Genomic DNA, 14784 nt, shown 5'->3' on the forward strand with positions numbered 1-14784 from the left:
GGGCTGTGAAGCTCTAGACCCCACTGCCAGATTAATTTAAAATTACAGAGAATATGATGTAAGAAATAACTTTTCCTGGAAACTAAAAAGGAGGAGACAATTTCTTTTGTCCTTCATATTATATGTTCCAGTTAATATTTTAGAGAGTGTGGGCTGATAGAATTACAGACTGTGAAGATTAGAAGCACTTCTTTATCCATGCCAGATCAATCCTTAATTTCTTCTGGTCAATAGTCTGCAATTATGTTAATGCTATTATTTATGAAGATTTTGTTAAGGGAACTCTTATGAACTGTGGAATACTGATCTTCGTATTCTATTTTGTTAACAAATTCTTTGACATGAGATGAAATGCAAATGCTTTCATTCCCTCTGCAACTCAGCTCTCCCTGTTGTGCTTCAATCTTCCATGCACTTACAGTTGAGACACAATGCTCATTTTTTCCATTGTTGATGACGATATACAGTAAATAAGGACAAAGTAGGTGATCCATGTATCATATTATGAATCTGGTGCATTCATTGGCTTGTTTTATTGCATTTATGTTGAAGTGCTGTTAGCAAAGGGGCTCAGTGGCAAGCGAGTCACCCTACTTTTGCCAGGTGTTTGTATCAGCTGAGCCCAATCGAGCATTAAGTAAAACAGGTGTATGTGTGTGTACACTAAGTGGTGAGTGATAACCAGAGTCCTGTTGCTCCTCGTTTCCCTTTGTTCAGTTTAAACAAGGCTACCTTTGAAAAAGGACTGATGTGAGCTTTGCGAGTGCTGGAGCCCGAGTGGAATCTTGTAGGGGCTGTGAGGTTGTGCTCCTTAGCGGATCCATGGACTTTAGAGAGCTGATGGCTCGGGCCTTGCTGAGGTACTTCTGGAGAGCCTGAGATGGGGCTGAAGGCTGCTGAGCTTGATTGTCTGCATTTTGCTGATGAAAAGAGGGATTCTGCTGAGAAGATAGAAAGTGTGGAGCAGGACTCTGCTGTCGTTGCAGCTCATGGCAGAACTCACCAACTGCAGGAGCAATGCCTGAGGTTATGCTGGGTAAGTGCTCACAGTGTTGTGTGACTGCTGATGAAGCTCAGCAGGGTTAATGGCAGTTGAAAGTCATATGCCTGGTCAGCTCTTTAAAAGTGTCAAAATAGAAGCCAGTGAAATGGCTCCCGGGGATGCAAATTTGGTTATACTTACAGGAGCTCTACTTTAACTGCAAGGCCTGAGTCTTGTCCCATGAGGGCAATGCAAAAATACTCAAAGTGAAGACCAGGAGATCTGAGCCTTCATTCATGAACAGTATTTCTCATAGTAAAGACTTAAAAACTCAACCTCTAAGTCCTTCTGTGCTATCACACCATGAAAAATATCCCAAGTTGTGCAGATTGAAAAGTCTCAGGAGTTTAAAGCTAACGTAGTTGTTATTTTGGGGTCTGCTTATAATTTTGTGAGTGCCTGAAATTATCTCTGTTTGTACTGCAACTTTTGGCATAGTTCCATTTTCTATGTGTTAATGGTCAGGCTCTCATATGTGGATAACATAAAGTAGTAGTTTCTTTAATTGTAAAATTTTTAAACTTTATTCTTAATTAACTAGTAACTAAAAAAATTTTGTGATTGTTTTGCAAGACTGCTATGGTCAAGTATATTACAATTCACATTCTTACCCTGTGTCAATTAGCAGTTTGGCAATGAAAATGCTAATTAATTTACTATCCCTACAGTATGTTGTCTTTCTACCAGAGATCCATGTTTAAATGTTCCTTGGAGATTGGCCTTGTCAAAGAGCATAATTGAAGAATAAAGCTTACTGTATTCTTTCTTGAAAGCAGGCTAATTTATATACCATATAAATATTACTTTCTTTGCTTTAAGTTTTTTTCTGTCAAGTGATGCAAAAAGATCTGTCTTATCAAAACTGTGTCTTTTTTGTTAGGGTTCCCACCCTGGATGGGACTGAACTGTGCTGAGTCTGAATTTGGTCTATGGGGATTTGAATGTTGGTGTTCTGTAATGGCATGTTTAGAAGTATGTGAGATGGGTTTTTTCCCCCTCCACTGAGCCCAAAGCAGAGTTGAAAAACAAATGTAGTTCTCCTTCCAGTGTTTCAGGGCTTGTGTCTGGGTTGGTAGAGAGTGGCTGTCATTTTTAAACAATAGTTTTTAGTATAAAATACAGAGATCTGACTGTTAACACTTCTCCCATGTGCTTTAACCTTTATCTGTTATAAAACCTAAAGCCCCCTTTTAGCCATTGATCTTAACAATTAAACCTTTCAGTTATTGCATCTGAATGACTGATCATGATCAAGTGCAATGAGGGAAGCTGTAGCTGCTCTCAGTATGTTAGCACAGCTGCTATTAAATATATTTAACTTTTAGATGCAGGGAGTTAGAAATCCATGGCTGATCCCTTTGTTTTCACCTCAGTGAATCCTAAAGATCAGCATTTGCAGTGAATACGTGTTAATCCACTGCTGCCAGCTGGTAAAGCACCCATGAATAATGGGAGATTATAAGCAACTCGCCCTTTTCCTGAGAGCATTTATCTATGCTCATTCAGAGACAGTGCCAGATAGGGCTGGCACAGTTGTCCTTCGTAATGAAACTCTTGACCTAGGAAAACTATCCAGAGAGCTTTAGAAAGATGATCCCTGACAGTATGCAAGTCACTGTAGCTTTCTGCAATTTCTGTGTGTGACTGCTCTAGCTCTGACTTCCCAACCATAAATTCATACAAGTGGTTGTATGGCCAAAGACATTACCTGATGTCTGCCTCATGCCCTGTGTACTTAGTGTTTTGTACAGCAGGGCTCTAGGAATCGCAGCACATCAGCTTCAGAGGTTGCTCAGCCTCTGAAGTCTGTTTGCTCTCCCTCCATCACATAAGCACTGTAATAAAATTAGTCAGCTATCCAGCTCGTGGGAGACTGCCACGCTGTCACAGGAGATTAGCAGCTGGTTAACAGACTGTTTAGTTAACTAATACACGAAGGGGAAAATAGAGCTCTGTGTTTAGGAGGAAGGGGAATTTCATGTCCCTTATTAATATAGTAAAATGGTGTATTGATAATGACAAACTGTGAGGGCTAATAAGCAGGAAATAATAAGCATAAGCAAAGGCCATTAAAAGTAATGACAATCTAACTAGTGTTTTAAACAGTTGTTTCTAAATATGCATATAAAGTATGCATATTTATAGATATTTATAATTTTTCATTGAACACCATTACATACCTTCTTCCTCCCCCGGCCCCTCCAAGTTTAATATAATCCTATGCTAGAAAAGATATAAGCACACATGTGCAGAGTAAGAATAAATATTGATGTGAAAATATCTTTAAGTATTGTGCCATATTAATGAAATGTAACTCTGTTCTGTATCTTGGCTGTTGGTTGGAGAAATGGGAATTAGAGTATTTAGTTGTTAATAAATTGCAAAACTGGAACAATGTGTTGCATGAAAATGGAATCTGGCATTATAGGAAAGTTGACACTTCTGTATAACAAGAAATAAATTATTCTCTGCTGCAGTTGATAAGGGTTTCCTGTTGCTAGGATTTTCTCCAAGGAGACCAATCTCAACATTGTAGCACTGAAATGCAAACTGAGTGGATGCATCTATTGTGTCATGAGGTGAACAGCTACAAAACCAGTAGTTTGTGCTGAAGCATGTACTCCAGAGGAACAACGTAGGGAAACATTGTCTTCTCAATTTCTTAATTCAAATATGACAGTTTACTTTCAGTTAGTTTAGTAATCTTTAGCTGTTGCTTTCCTTGTAGCTCCAACTACCAAAAATAGAGGAAAAAGATGGTGGTGCAATGTAGGTATTCTGAGAGGAAAGAGAAATAAAATTTATATAGTTTCCCAGACATTTCTAAAACTATTCAAGCCAAAAGTTTGTCAGTATTTCATGCTGACTTTTTTTCATTAGCATTTCTATTCCTGTTCACTTGTCTGCAAGGATTAAGCTTTTCAGAGAAAGTGTTGTATGGCTGAAATACTTTGCTGGTGCTTGTGACATTTAGTCATTCCTCCATTTACTGCAGCAGTATCTTGTTCCTTTAATAACCATCAGTTTTGGACTACCTAGTTTGTGATTGCATGACTGTAAATGTATTTGAATTCTCAAGAAGCTATTGGCAAAATTTTCCCCTTAAAGGATAAACAATTTCACAGGGCTCTTGGTTTCTGTGAAGTCCAGCTTTCAGTAAGCAATAGGAGTAGGTTTTTTTGTGCAACAGAAATATTGCTTACCGCAGTACTCCTGCTTATACTGTTCAGGACATATGAAATACCCTTTGAAATACAAATGTACTCACACTTTGATATACTTGCTGTACTTTTTCGTCCTTCATCAAAATGATTTGACAGAATTTTGATGAGATTGTTTGTTTGACAGGATAGTGCTATTCTTTTGATGTACAGTGCTTTACTGAGATTATGGCTGAGCTTGTATTCTGATATATTTATCTTTGAAATAAGTTTGTAAGACATTCTTAAGTGAGAAAATGCTGATAAGATCACAACAGTGAAGCATTTTGGTAAATTGATGGTATTTTTACAATTAAGCATAATCATGGTCCATCAGTCCTTTGGACTAAGAAAAGGCATAAACTGGGAAATAGTACATAAAAAGGAAACTGAAAAAGATACAGATCTCAGCTATATTTGAGCAGTGGTCTAGAGTCAATCACTTTAATAGCTCCAGGAAACCATCTGAGGACCTCATACAATGAACAGGCCTATGTGTCATCTAACCAGTAGCAGCCTTATGAGGTACTACTTATTTTGTTGAAGGATCACAATAGTGGCAAACTAGGCTTTGAAAGCTGGTAATTCAACTAAACCAAAACTGATGGGTTGTATAGAACAGTTGTGTTTATTCCTCATCCACTATTTGTGGAGGATAGAGCAGAATGAACACATGCATTTTATGTAAGCAATATACTAATTTTAGGGCTGATGAAAGTGCATGTCCAGTTTGTCCTTTGGGAGAAGCTTCTGAAGGTTTGCAGTGCTTAACTGTTATTTTTGCCTCGATGTTCACTTTAGTAATGAACACAGCAGGAGCTTTGGTAAAGCTGACAGGAAAAAAGGGAAAGTCACAGATCAGGAAAATGCTTCTTAAAGAATTTCTGGAGAATCTGAGCATATTCAAATCAACAGACAGATGAAATTTAACATGGTGTGCTCAGTGAACTGGTTAATTGGATCCATTTTCGGTTAATTTGGAGAACTCATAGACGACAGGTGAGGTTTCAAAAGGACAAATATACTTGCCCGAAAGAAAAAGGGGACATGGGAATCATGGCCCAGTGAGTTTAATTACAAGACCTTAATTGTTCTAGAAAATCTACTAAATAGGGATGCAAGTTTTGCCAGTATCTGGAGAGAAGAAAATAGTTGTGGAGAGCTGTAAAACTTTAGGTTTAAGGCAGATAAATTCTCCATTTAGAGGCTTGTTGGAAGCTTTTATTGACATTGAATTTTGCAGTAAAAATCCTTCTTGCCTCCCTATCTCTGAAGTCATACATGGGAATCTTCAGTCCCCTGGGCCAGATGCTACTTGCTGTGAATAAACAGCATTAATATCCTATTACAAGCCTTTACAAATTATGGAGTTTGTTTTAATTGGCTGATTATGCAAATTGAACTAAATCTGTGTGTATTGAAAAAGACTTGGGTTAGCTGAGCTGTGGAAAGAAATTAGATCCAGGCAGGGTTTTGGGACCACCTACTCAAATACTGCTGTGGAAAGACCAAGAACTAGCAGTTACCACCACTATTAACTAAGCAGAAGAGTAATTTTGTGTACACTGGAGACAGTTTTTTCATAGAAGGTGAATTGCAGAGAATTCCAAATAGTGGAGGGTAAGGGTCTAAAGGCAGAAAAGAGAAACAACAGAAACCTCAATAGTGTGTGTTATGGCAAATAAGACCAGGCAAGACAGAAAGACTGAAACCCACAACAAATGCTATCATGTTGTTGTAGTTTCTGAGCACTAGGCCAGAGTGTACAGCAAGGACAAAGGGAGATGGTGTTCTCAGTGCCAGAGCATTTCTGCACTCTCATCTGTCACTCTGATAAAGGTGATGAACAAACTGCCAGCCTGAATGCAAATAATCTGGACCTATGTTAATTCCTTTTAATTGGGGCACCACTCCCTGCGCTAGAAATAGTGATGTCAGCACTGAAGGAAGAGCCCTGGACACTGGAACAGATAGGAAAATGAGCAATTCATTTTCCCCCCAAAGCATGAAATAAAACAATGTCTTAGAAAAGTCTGACAGATCTGAGATTGAAGAGGCTATGTTGGCCATTTTCAGCAAGGGAGTATGTAAAGTAAACGTACAGATGAAGAACAGATTGGAAGATATGCAAGAAGTTGCAATTATAGCAGCAGAAAAGACTCTTTAACCATTATTAGGTTTAAAAAAAGTCATGCACTTTGCCTTGTGAGAAGAAGGGAACTGAAGAAGAGTTGGACCATAAAAGGGTAATGGTGAAGTTTTCAACTGATGGTACTGTGATGAAAGATGATAGATGAAAGAACCCAGCTGTCCCATAATTTACGCCCTTAGGAAAGTTCTTGTGCCTTCAGGCAGATAAAAAGTGGAGCTTGGCTCTGTCTGTGTTATGAAGGCAGTGAATTTGACTTCTCATAGGACTAACGTTAAAAAAACTTTCTCTGAAAAGGAGGGAGCTGACTCAGACAGAAGGTTATGTTTTTTAATCCACTTTCTCAAAAGTGCTGGAATTTATGCATTTAAAATATTATTGCAGTACACCTGTTTATTATTAGATGTCAGCAATATACAAAAGTTGTAATTTCTAAAGGGTATGTAGTGTTTTCCATGAGATGGGCTATTCTTGGCATAAAGAACTTTTGAGATAAAGAGCCTTATTTGAAAAACTTAATACTTGCTGATAATTCTGGCTGAGTATGTACCCCATGGGGTTGTTTGGCTGCTATGCTGCTTAATTATCTTATTGACTGTAAACTTAGAAATAGTTTTTCAACTTTTTTCCCGTTGTTTTTCTTAGCCTAAGGGCAGACCATGGACTCTGTGTTGCTTGGGACTGTTGCAAAGATTTGCAACAGTGAGGGTGTTTATCTGCTGCTTCATTGCTCACCTGCTATACTTTGGTGATAGCTCAGAGATGTTGGGAGGTGTGGGGAGCCAATGTTGTACAAGGTGGTTTAGGTGCAAAAAGTCTTGAAGGCTGTGTTTGGCATAGAATCTAAAAGACACAGCACTGATGAGAGGAAGTTGAAAGCTGGGAAGTTCAAATGTAAGTTTTCAATGAAGAATGGTGTGAACTTCAGTAAAGTTTTCAAAACAGCCTAATTTTGTTTGGGGTCTAAATACACATGTGCTCATAACTCTATGTGTAGGGTCCCTGTGTGATCAGAAATGAATATACAATACAACATGCATCCCTGAAGTAGGAGAGATTGCCATTCAGGTCTCTATAGAAGAAGCTAGACAGCATGATGCTGGGAAATATACTACATGAAAAGCAGCACAAATTGTCCATTTCAATCATTAAGCTTAGTGATGAGCTGTGTTCTTATAATTTGACAAATAATTGAAAGGGGTGACTGTTCAGTGCTGCAGGCAAGCATGTGTGTTCCTGCTACAGATAATAGCAGGTACATCCTGGATCTACTGATGCATAATCTTGAAATTGAAGGTTTTTGAATAACATTACCTGAGTTACATAACCTCATAATGTGTGCACAACCAGCAGCACCGTGGGCTGTGTGCTTGTGAAGGTTGCCGTGGGCCCAGGGACTGAGGCAGTGCGGTGACACTGGCTACAAACATGAAGGATATCAGCACCCTGATGTTACCCCGCAGCAGCACCTTTCTGCTGCCCTGAGGGAATCCCCCTCTCCACCTCCTGATACTCTGGGGGCTATGCCTCTCTGAATGACATACAGTGCTTTAGAGCAAGTCTGGATTAATTGGAACTGAAGTGGCATTTCTGGATGTCCTTCAGATATTGTTTCATTGCTGAGTGAAATGACTTGGGTTGAAGAGCATCTAGGAGGCATTTTATGACATACATACCTCTACTAAAGAGGATTACATTATCTGCTTCCTTTTTCTAATGGGTTGTGCAATATCACAAAGTAACCTGGATGGCATTTAATTGGATTTTTGTGAATAAAATGCAAGTGAAATTATGTAGGTGAGAGATTTGAAAGTTCTTAGCCAAAATGTTTGTCTCTGAAGATCCATATTTAAAGATTTCTACAGGAAACCTTAAACTTTCCATGCTGGAAACACTGAAGTGTGTCTTGAAAGCAAAAGTCTCTATCGATATAGACCAGCATAGAAAAATACATTACCTCACTCAGAATTGGAAGACTCTTGAGGATGGCAGGCGTGAGCCTGCTAGATGAGAAAGTCTGCAGAGGAGAATACAGCTGAAAGAACATTGAAAGTACTGTTATTTAAATAGGAGAGTGTTTTCACTCATTTATGTATGTTGGAGGGGAAACAAAAAAGGACTAAAAATAATATCTTTAATTATCCCATACTCAAATGTCCTGTTGTGCATGTATGCTATCAATAAATTGATGATACTACCATAATAGACAAGGTTTCTAAACATCTATAGTCAATAACAAAAATGCATGCTGAGCTGCTGGTTGCATGTCAGAAAATTTGTTGCTACTTCGAACTAGCTATGAGAGTGGACAGAGATTTGGTTTTAAATCTGTTTCATAATTTATGACCTTTTCTGAGAGGGGATAAAGAAAAACAGAGTTTAAAAATTCTGCAAAAAGTATGAAAATCATGGTGTCTTTAATGATTGTAAAAATTTTCATAGTTTAAATCCTCTTTCTTGCTAAGCTTTATCTCCCACACACAAACTCCTCCTGAGGTTCTGCACTCCCAGTTGACTCTGCAATGCAGCACTTGGAGGCCTCCAGGCAGAGGAAGCAGCTGTCTGTCAGTTAGACCGATGTTAAAAAGTAAGGAGATGCAGAAGATGAAGCATAAGATTGATATGCTTATGGTAAAAGCTGTAGCCAAGCGTACAATTTTGAATTTTGTAAGATGATAAGGAGGTGGGGAACTACCTCTGGCAAAGTAGCTTGAGTCTCTGTGCTGGTTGTGGTGTTGCATGTACTATGTCTAAAAATCAACCAGCACCTCAGAAATCATGAGGTTAACAATATACTTGTGTTTTGTACAATATTTCTTATAATTGTGTCGGTAGCCACAACTCCCTGTGAATATTCCTGTGGGTAACAGAGGCAGCTACTGGTGGGATAATGAGGAGCAGGAGGAAAATCCTCCTAAACTGTCAGTTGTGACTAATTTCAAGAAGAGCCATCCATGGCTGACCTTTCCAGTAGCCAGTGGCTGAGCTGGGCCTAAGAAGTCAATTTGAGGTATCTATGGTGTTTGGTTTCAGAAGGTTGCCTTGGAAATTTGAATTTAAATGTGAAATCTAACCCTTCAGTCTTCCTGAGGGTCTTAGAGGGAAGCTGAGTGCACAGCCTGGTGGGATGTGGTTGTTCAAGCTTTTTTTTCTAGAAGAGCTAGAGGAAGGGCACCCAAAGGTAGGAAGAATTCCTACTGTTAAGTCTAACTTAGGTTGTGTTTAAATTTACTTGTGGTCTTTTGTCTACTTGCAACTTACAGCAGCAAGTGAATTTTTGTCTTGCAGAATAAATGTTTGCTGTTTTGTTACCAAGCACACTCTTGCTTATATGGACCTAGTGAGTTCATTTGAAATGGAAAATCTTAGTTTTCTGCTCTCATGGCTGCATTGCATCAAGAAAAAAAAGCAGATGTGTCCAGTCTGTGTGAAGCAGACTGTGAAAGGGACAGTATACTAACTGGTGGGCTGATGTCTTTTTTCTAGGTGGGAATTCCCTCTAGCTGGCTCAAATCAGCCCTCTATCTTCAGAGAGCAGATGGTAGAGAAGCATCCCATGGTGCGGATACAGCCAGAGTAATTGCAGTATCTTTTTACAATGTAACAGAGTTTCTAGAATGAAAGAATACACAAAACCTTTCGAGTTGCTGTTTGGGTGCAGGAGCTGTCCACATGAGATGTTTGTCTTGCTCCCAGAATGAAAGGGATTGAAAGGTGAGTCTCCTAACAGTCTGTCTACTTGGATTCAGGAAAGTGTTTCCCTTCCCCTAGTAATCAGAAGTTGGTGTACATTGCAACAGTAACTGCTGTTCCCTTGGTTTCTGCTTCTCTTCGTTCCCCATGGCAAAGGCACTTCATCTTACTCTACAAATTGCAGCTTTTCAGTAAAATGCTGCTCTGCACTGGAAGGAGAGAGTAGGGTCAAGCCTGTTGATATGCTGCTGTTGCAAGAGGGCCCTCAATACAGGTACTCTTTTCTGCAACCCGGCTTTCTTGGGGTGTGCACCAGGATGAGGTGGCACCCACAGTCAGAGGAACAGAAGAAACGTGATTCAGTCATACACAGGATCTTCACTCAGGCAAACACCTTGGCTGCTCTGAGAAGGGAGCTGAATCTTGAGGGACTGTAGGAGAATTTCACATAAATAACTGACTTGGCAAACCAAACTGAATCACCTGTGAGCTGTTCTGTTCCTATACAGAAAGAGGTCCCTCAATACCTGCTAATTGGTACAGACCCTACAAAGTGAGGTAAAATCACACTCTGGAACTTGAACAAGTCAGAGTGAAAAAGTTCACTGCTGGTGTTCCTGTATTCCTCTCAAGGTAAACATATGAGTTAAATTCTTAGTGTAGTAAAATTATAGGGCATTCCACATCAGGACAGAGCTATATGAGTCCTGGCAGGGCAATCACAGAGGCTGAATTTCTAAAGAAAAGCCCCCTATGTGATTCCTGGCAGGGCAATCACAGTGTTTGAAATCTCCAGCCGTGAAAAACTGCATAATACAAAACTATCAAAACAAATGATATTCCCAGCATGAAAAACATAAAGGGGGCACAGAGGCTTAAATTGTATTTAGTAAAACCTTGCTGTAATTGGCCTTTGGCATGAAAGAAAGAAGCTGCCATTCAGTTCTTTGGCAAGGGCAAAACTTTTTAAGTTAAATTACTAAGAATAATAACCTTCCTTTCTAGGATTAAACTGCAGATTAGAGCATTGCCCATTTAGAAGTTTACTTGAAAAGGGTATCTCTGAGTGTGTCTGAACTCCCTGACAAAAATAAGGGTGTCACAGCAGAGGATATGGGGAAAGAGAGACAAAAGGCTGGTATCCATTTCCTCAGGAGCTTGCTGGGAGATACTGATGTGGCCTCAGAAACTGCCAACAAGGCATTTTGGTTGCATGCAAGGTCCAAGTCTGTCAGGATGATGGTTAGAAAGAGATTGTATAGGCAGAAAGAGATTGTATAGGCAGAAAACTATTGAAGTGCCCACCTGGAGCTCAAAGAAGTGGCTTGTGTAGGAAGTGACATGACAGTTGTTTAACTTGGTTAAAAGCTTTCTGTTTCCTCTTTCCTTAAGTGAGGTGCCAGCAAAATTGCAGGAAGACACCTCCCTTGCTAGTGATGTGTCACTATTACATAGTAATCCTTGTCAATCCCTGTTTTAGTAACTGTGATGGAACTTGGTAGCTGTATGAGATCTTGTTCTTGTCAATGTTTGTGACTCATCTGTGTGCTCTAACTCTCCTTCACCACAAACTCAGAGTCTGAATCCCTTTTGCAGCGCTTGGTAGTACTGCACCCATAAAGACACTCATCTGTGAGTAAAGGGTTTGTGCTGGGAGACACAAACAAGGGGGCAGTGGAGTTGTGCAGGCTTGTCTGAGAATGTTGCTTGTGTACTTCACACCGTTTGCCCACGTGGGACTGCTGCTGTGAGAACTGTTCATGCTACACCTTGTGCATGACACTGCTTGGTAGTAGCACAGGCTGATTCTGACTGGATGCTTTCCCTGTCACTTGTGCTTCACTGCCTGCTTGTTGTATCCTGGGATGTGTGACTGCAGACCTTATTTATGTGCATGACTCATCACCACAGGCCTCAACTTGATTGTTATCAAATACAGCATAAGTAGGGAGGAATGGTCAAGAATGGTTTCTGTTTCATGAAACAATGGATTCCTGATGAGTATGACAATTGCAGGGAGAGAGCTCAAATGGATCAACTTGCAGCAAATGAAGATATTAAATACTTTCATTAAGCCTAGAAGTCAGCATCCTTGCTATTTTTCTGAAGACAGGCAGGTCAGTAGAGTGAGCTGACATATTGTATGGAGACCTCAATTTAGGTGCATTGGGTCTTCCAAACCAGATCTTCTTTTCTTTTCAGGACTCAGTCAAAATATGACTTTATTTATTGCTTAATGAGAGTTAAATTTGTACTGCTCCCTGGTGCCCTTAAGGTTCACAGGCAGTAATTCCATGTCCTTTAATACGTAGTGGGCGAATGAATAATGAATGCTGGTGTTCCATGACAAAGAATAGAATGATGTTGCCTTAAAGCAAAATTAAGACTGCATTGCACCTGCCTCAGGCTCTCTAGGCAGAGAGGGAGGCTGTAGTGTTTTTCAACTCTAGAGATGAGGAAGTGTCATTTTAGAAAGCACTGGTAGGCCTGGAGCCATCTAACAGGTTTGAGTGAAACTTCCATGTGCTGCCAGATGAAGAAATGAAGTAATCAATCCAGAAGTGTCTGCTTCTATAATTTCAGAGTTGCACCAACTGCCTGGGATTAAATCCTCATAATCTCTTCATTACAGGGCTGATTTATTTTTTTCATCATGAACCCTTTACACTGGGAATAAAGATTTGCACTGGACATTAAGGAAAGTTTTCACTTGGAAGATGTTCTTGCTATGTTCATTCTCAAAAGTGGCTAATGTGGGGCACTTTATTTGGAGTATTTTCAAAAATGCTTAATTTTTCTTTTTATCCAAGAGAGAATTGTCAGCAGTATAAGGAAAACTATGAAGGATGATGATCTCTAGTAGGTGCATGCCAAGGCGCTATTGCTATCTAATTCCTAATTCTCTGCATGTTTCAAGACAATGATAGTCAACTCCTATATCTTGTTTTCTCCAGCAAAGGGTCTGGGTGGCTTTATGCCCAGGGGGAGGGCAGATCTTTCTCCCACCAAATGCCCCCTCTGTCATGTCATACTGAGTGAAGCTTGTAGCAGAATTAGAGGCAATGTCCTTACTAACACTGCTTGTAGTTGACCCATTTTCTATCCCTCTCCATGCTGCCTGTGAAGCTGTTGACTCATGGGAGAAAAGCATTCCTCTTGCCTTTCCCCAAAGTGGTGGGGTTTTTTTATGCTGGAGAAACTTTCTACTGCAAGGAAAAAACACCAAGGTCTTTTCAGAGGTGGTGGTGGTGTTGTTGTTGGGTTTTTTGGGTTTTGTTTTTGTTTTTTTTTTTTTTTTTTGTTTCAACAACAAAATATAAAGATAGATGCATTTAAAACTTTCAGTGTAGCTTTAGTTTGCTGTTTAAGCAAAAAAGAAAATGAGAAATTAACTGTGAGGGAAATAAAAAAGACAAAGACATGATGAAGGAAATAGAGTAGATGAGAGATCTTAATTGTCTTCTCCTTATTTCTTTTATGTTACCTATGTAAAGTTTGTGAGTGATACTGAGCCATGAAAGTGGTTCCCATCTACCTTGTGGTTTTCTTTTTTTAGTATCTGTGGTCAGCTGGCTTATGCTCTGAAGTGACTTTTTGGTAAACTGGACAGGGTTTGAAGAAGAGGTTACTACCTCCCTAGTCTGCTTGTTGTAGAGCTGAGCTTGTGCTAGCAATGAAATATGCAATTGGTAATGGAGTGGAACATCTGATCAGATTGTGAATTGCAGTAATGGTCCAACTGGTCCAGTGAGAGGAACAGAATGCATTTTATTTCTGCAACTGGTTTTGTAGGCAGTTTTTCCACAGATCTTACAGCTTGATACACTGCTTAAAGAGACTACGTAGTCTGTCATGGTGTCAAATGAGGGCAAAGCCCTAAAAAGTAGCCAGCCAGAAAATTAAATGAAGAACATACATGGTTGGATGAGAAAATAGCAGACTGGTGGAGTGTTGTTAGAAGGAAATCTGGAAGACATTAGGCTGTGATGCAGAAGCAGAAAGTTTCTATCTTTTGATGAATATTTGGCATGTCTTCAGTCCATCCCACTGCTTCCATCTTAGCCAGCTGCATGAGAACTCCCTGTGGGTGGCAGAAGGCCACCAGCAATATTGTGGTGCTCTCAGAATGAGAGCTGAATGAATATAATCAGCTGTAATTCTAGCATTGGGCTGCTTCGTGTATGGGAATACTCTGGTGTAGTAGGAGAGATTGCCTGAAGCGTGGAATGGAGATAACACTATTGCCTGGTGGTGACTGTTTTCACTTGTCTTTTGAAGTGTTCCTTGATGCAGGAGAACAGTTTCTTAGTGTAATTCAAAGCAAGCAGCATAATTAGAGTGCTTGGTGTTTTGCTTGAAGGGTCTGAGTGAAAGCTGACATTGCTCTGCCTGAGTGCAGGCTTCTGTGCAGGTGATGGCACTGTGCAACTTTTTTGTGTGTTAGTTTTGTTTGGGTTGCCTTTTTTTTTTTTAAGTACAGGGGAGCCCAGTGTTTTATAACAGACTTCATTCAGTAGATGAGCTCTGGGGACGACAATTGTCTGTAGTGTTGTTGAGATGGAGAGACCATGTGGTTAGCTCTCTGTGGTTGTGGCAAAGCAGAACCTATTTATTCCTAAGCTGTTTAAGAAAAAGCATTGCTCAGAACCAATTCCAGCATTTTCCTTAGTAGCTTGTCTTATTGTTTGTTTGTTGTGGTT

At 39.8% G+C, this 14784-nt stretch overlaps 1 long non-coding RNA gene across 5 annotated transcripts in view; it reads left to right on the plus strand.

Annotated features, from left to right (window-relative positions):
* Positions 1-685: 685 nt before the first annotated feature.
* Positions 686-14784, plus strand: part of LOC138107995 (uncharacterized) — a 233643-nt gene continuing 219544 nt past the window's right edge. For all 5 annotated transcript variants that reach the window (XR_011149818.1, XR_011149814.1, XR_011149816.1 and 2 more), the window contains exon 1: positions 686-1036. This is a non-coding gene — a long non-coding RNA (uncharacterized lncRNA). The remainder of the gene's footprint in view (positions 1037-14784) is intronic.

This window comes from Aphelocoma coerulescens, chromosome 3 (assembly GCF_041296385.1).
Source record: "Aphelocoma coerulescens isolate FSJ_1873_10779 chromosome 3, UR_Acoe_1.0, whole genome shotgun sequence".
In the NCBI taxonomy this organism is placed as follows: Eukaryota; Metazoa; Chordata; class Aves; order Passeriformes; family Corvidae; genus Aphelocoma; species Aphelocoma coerulescens.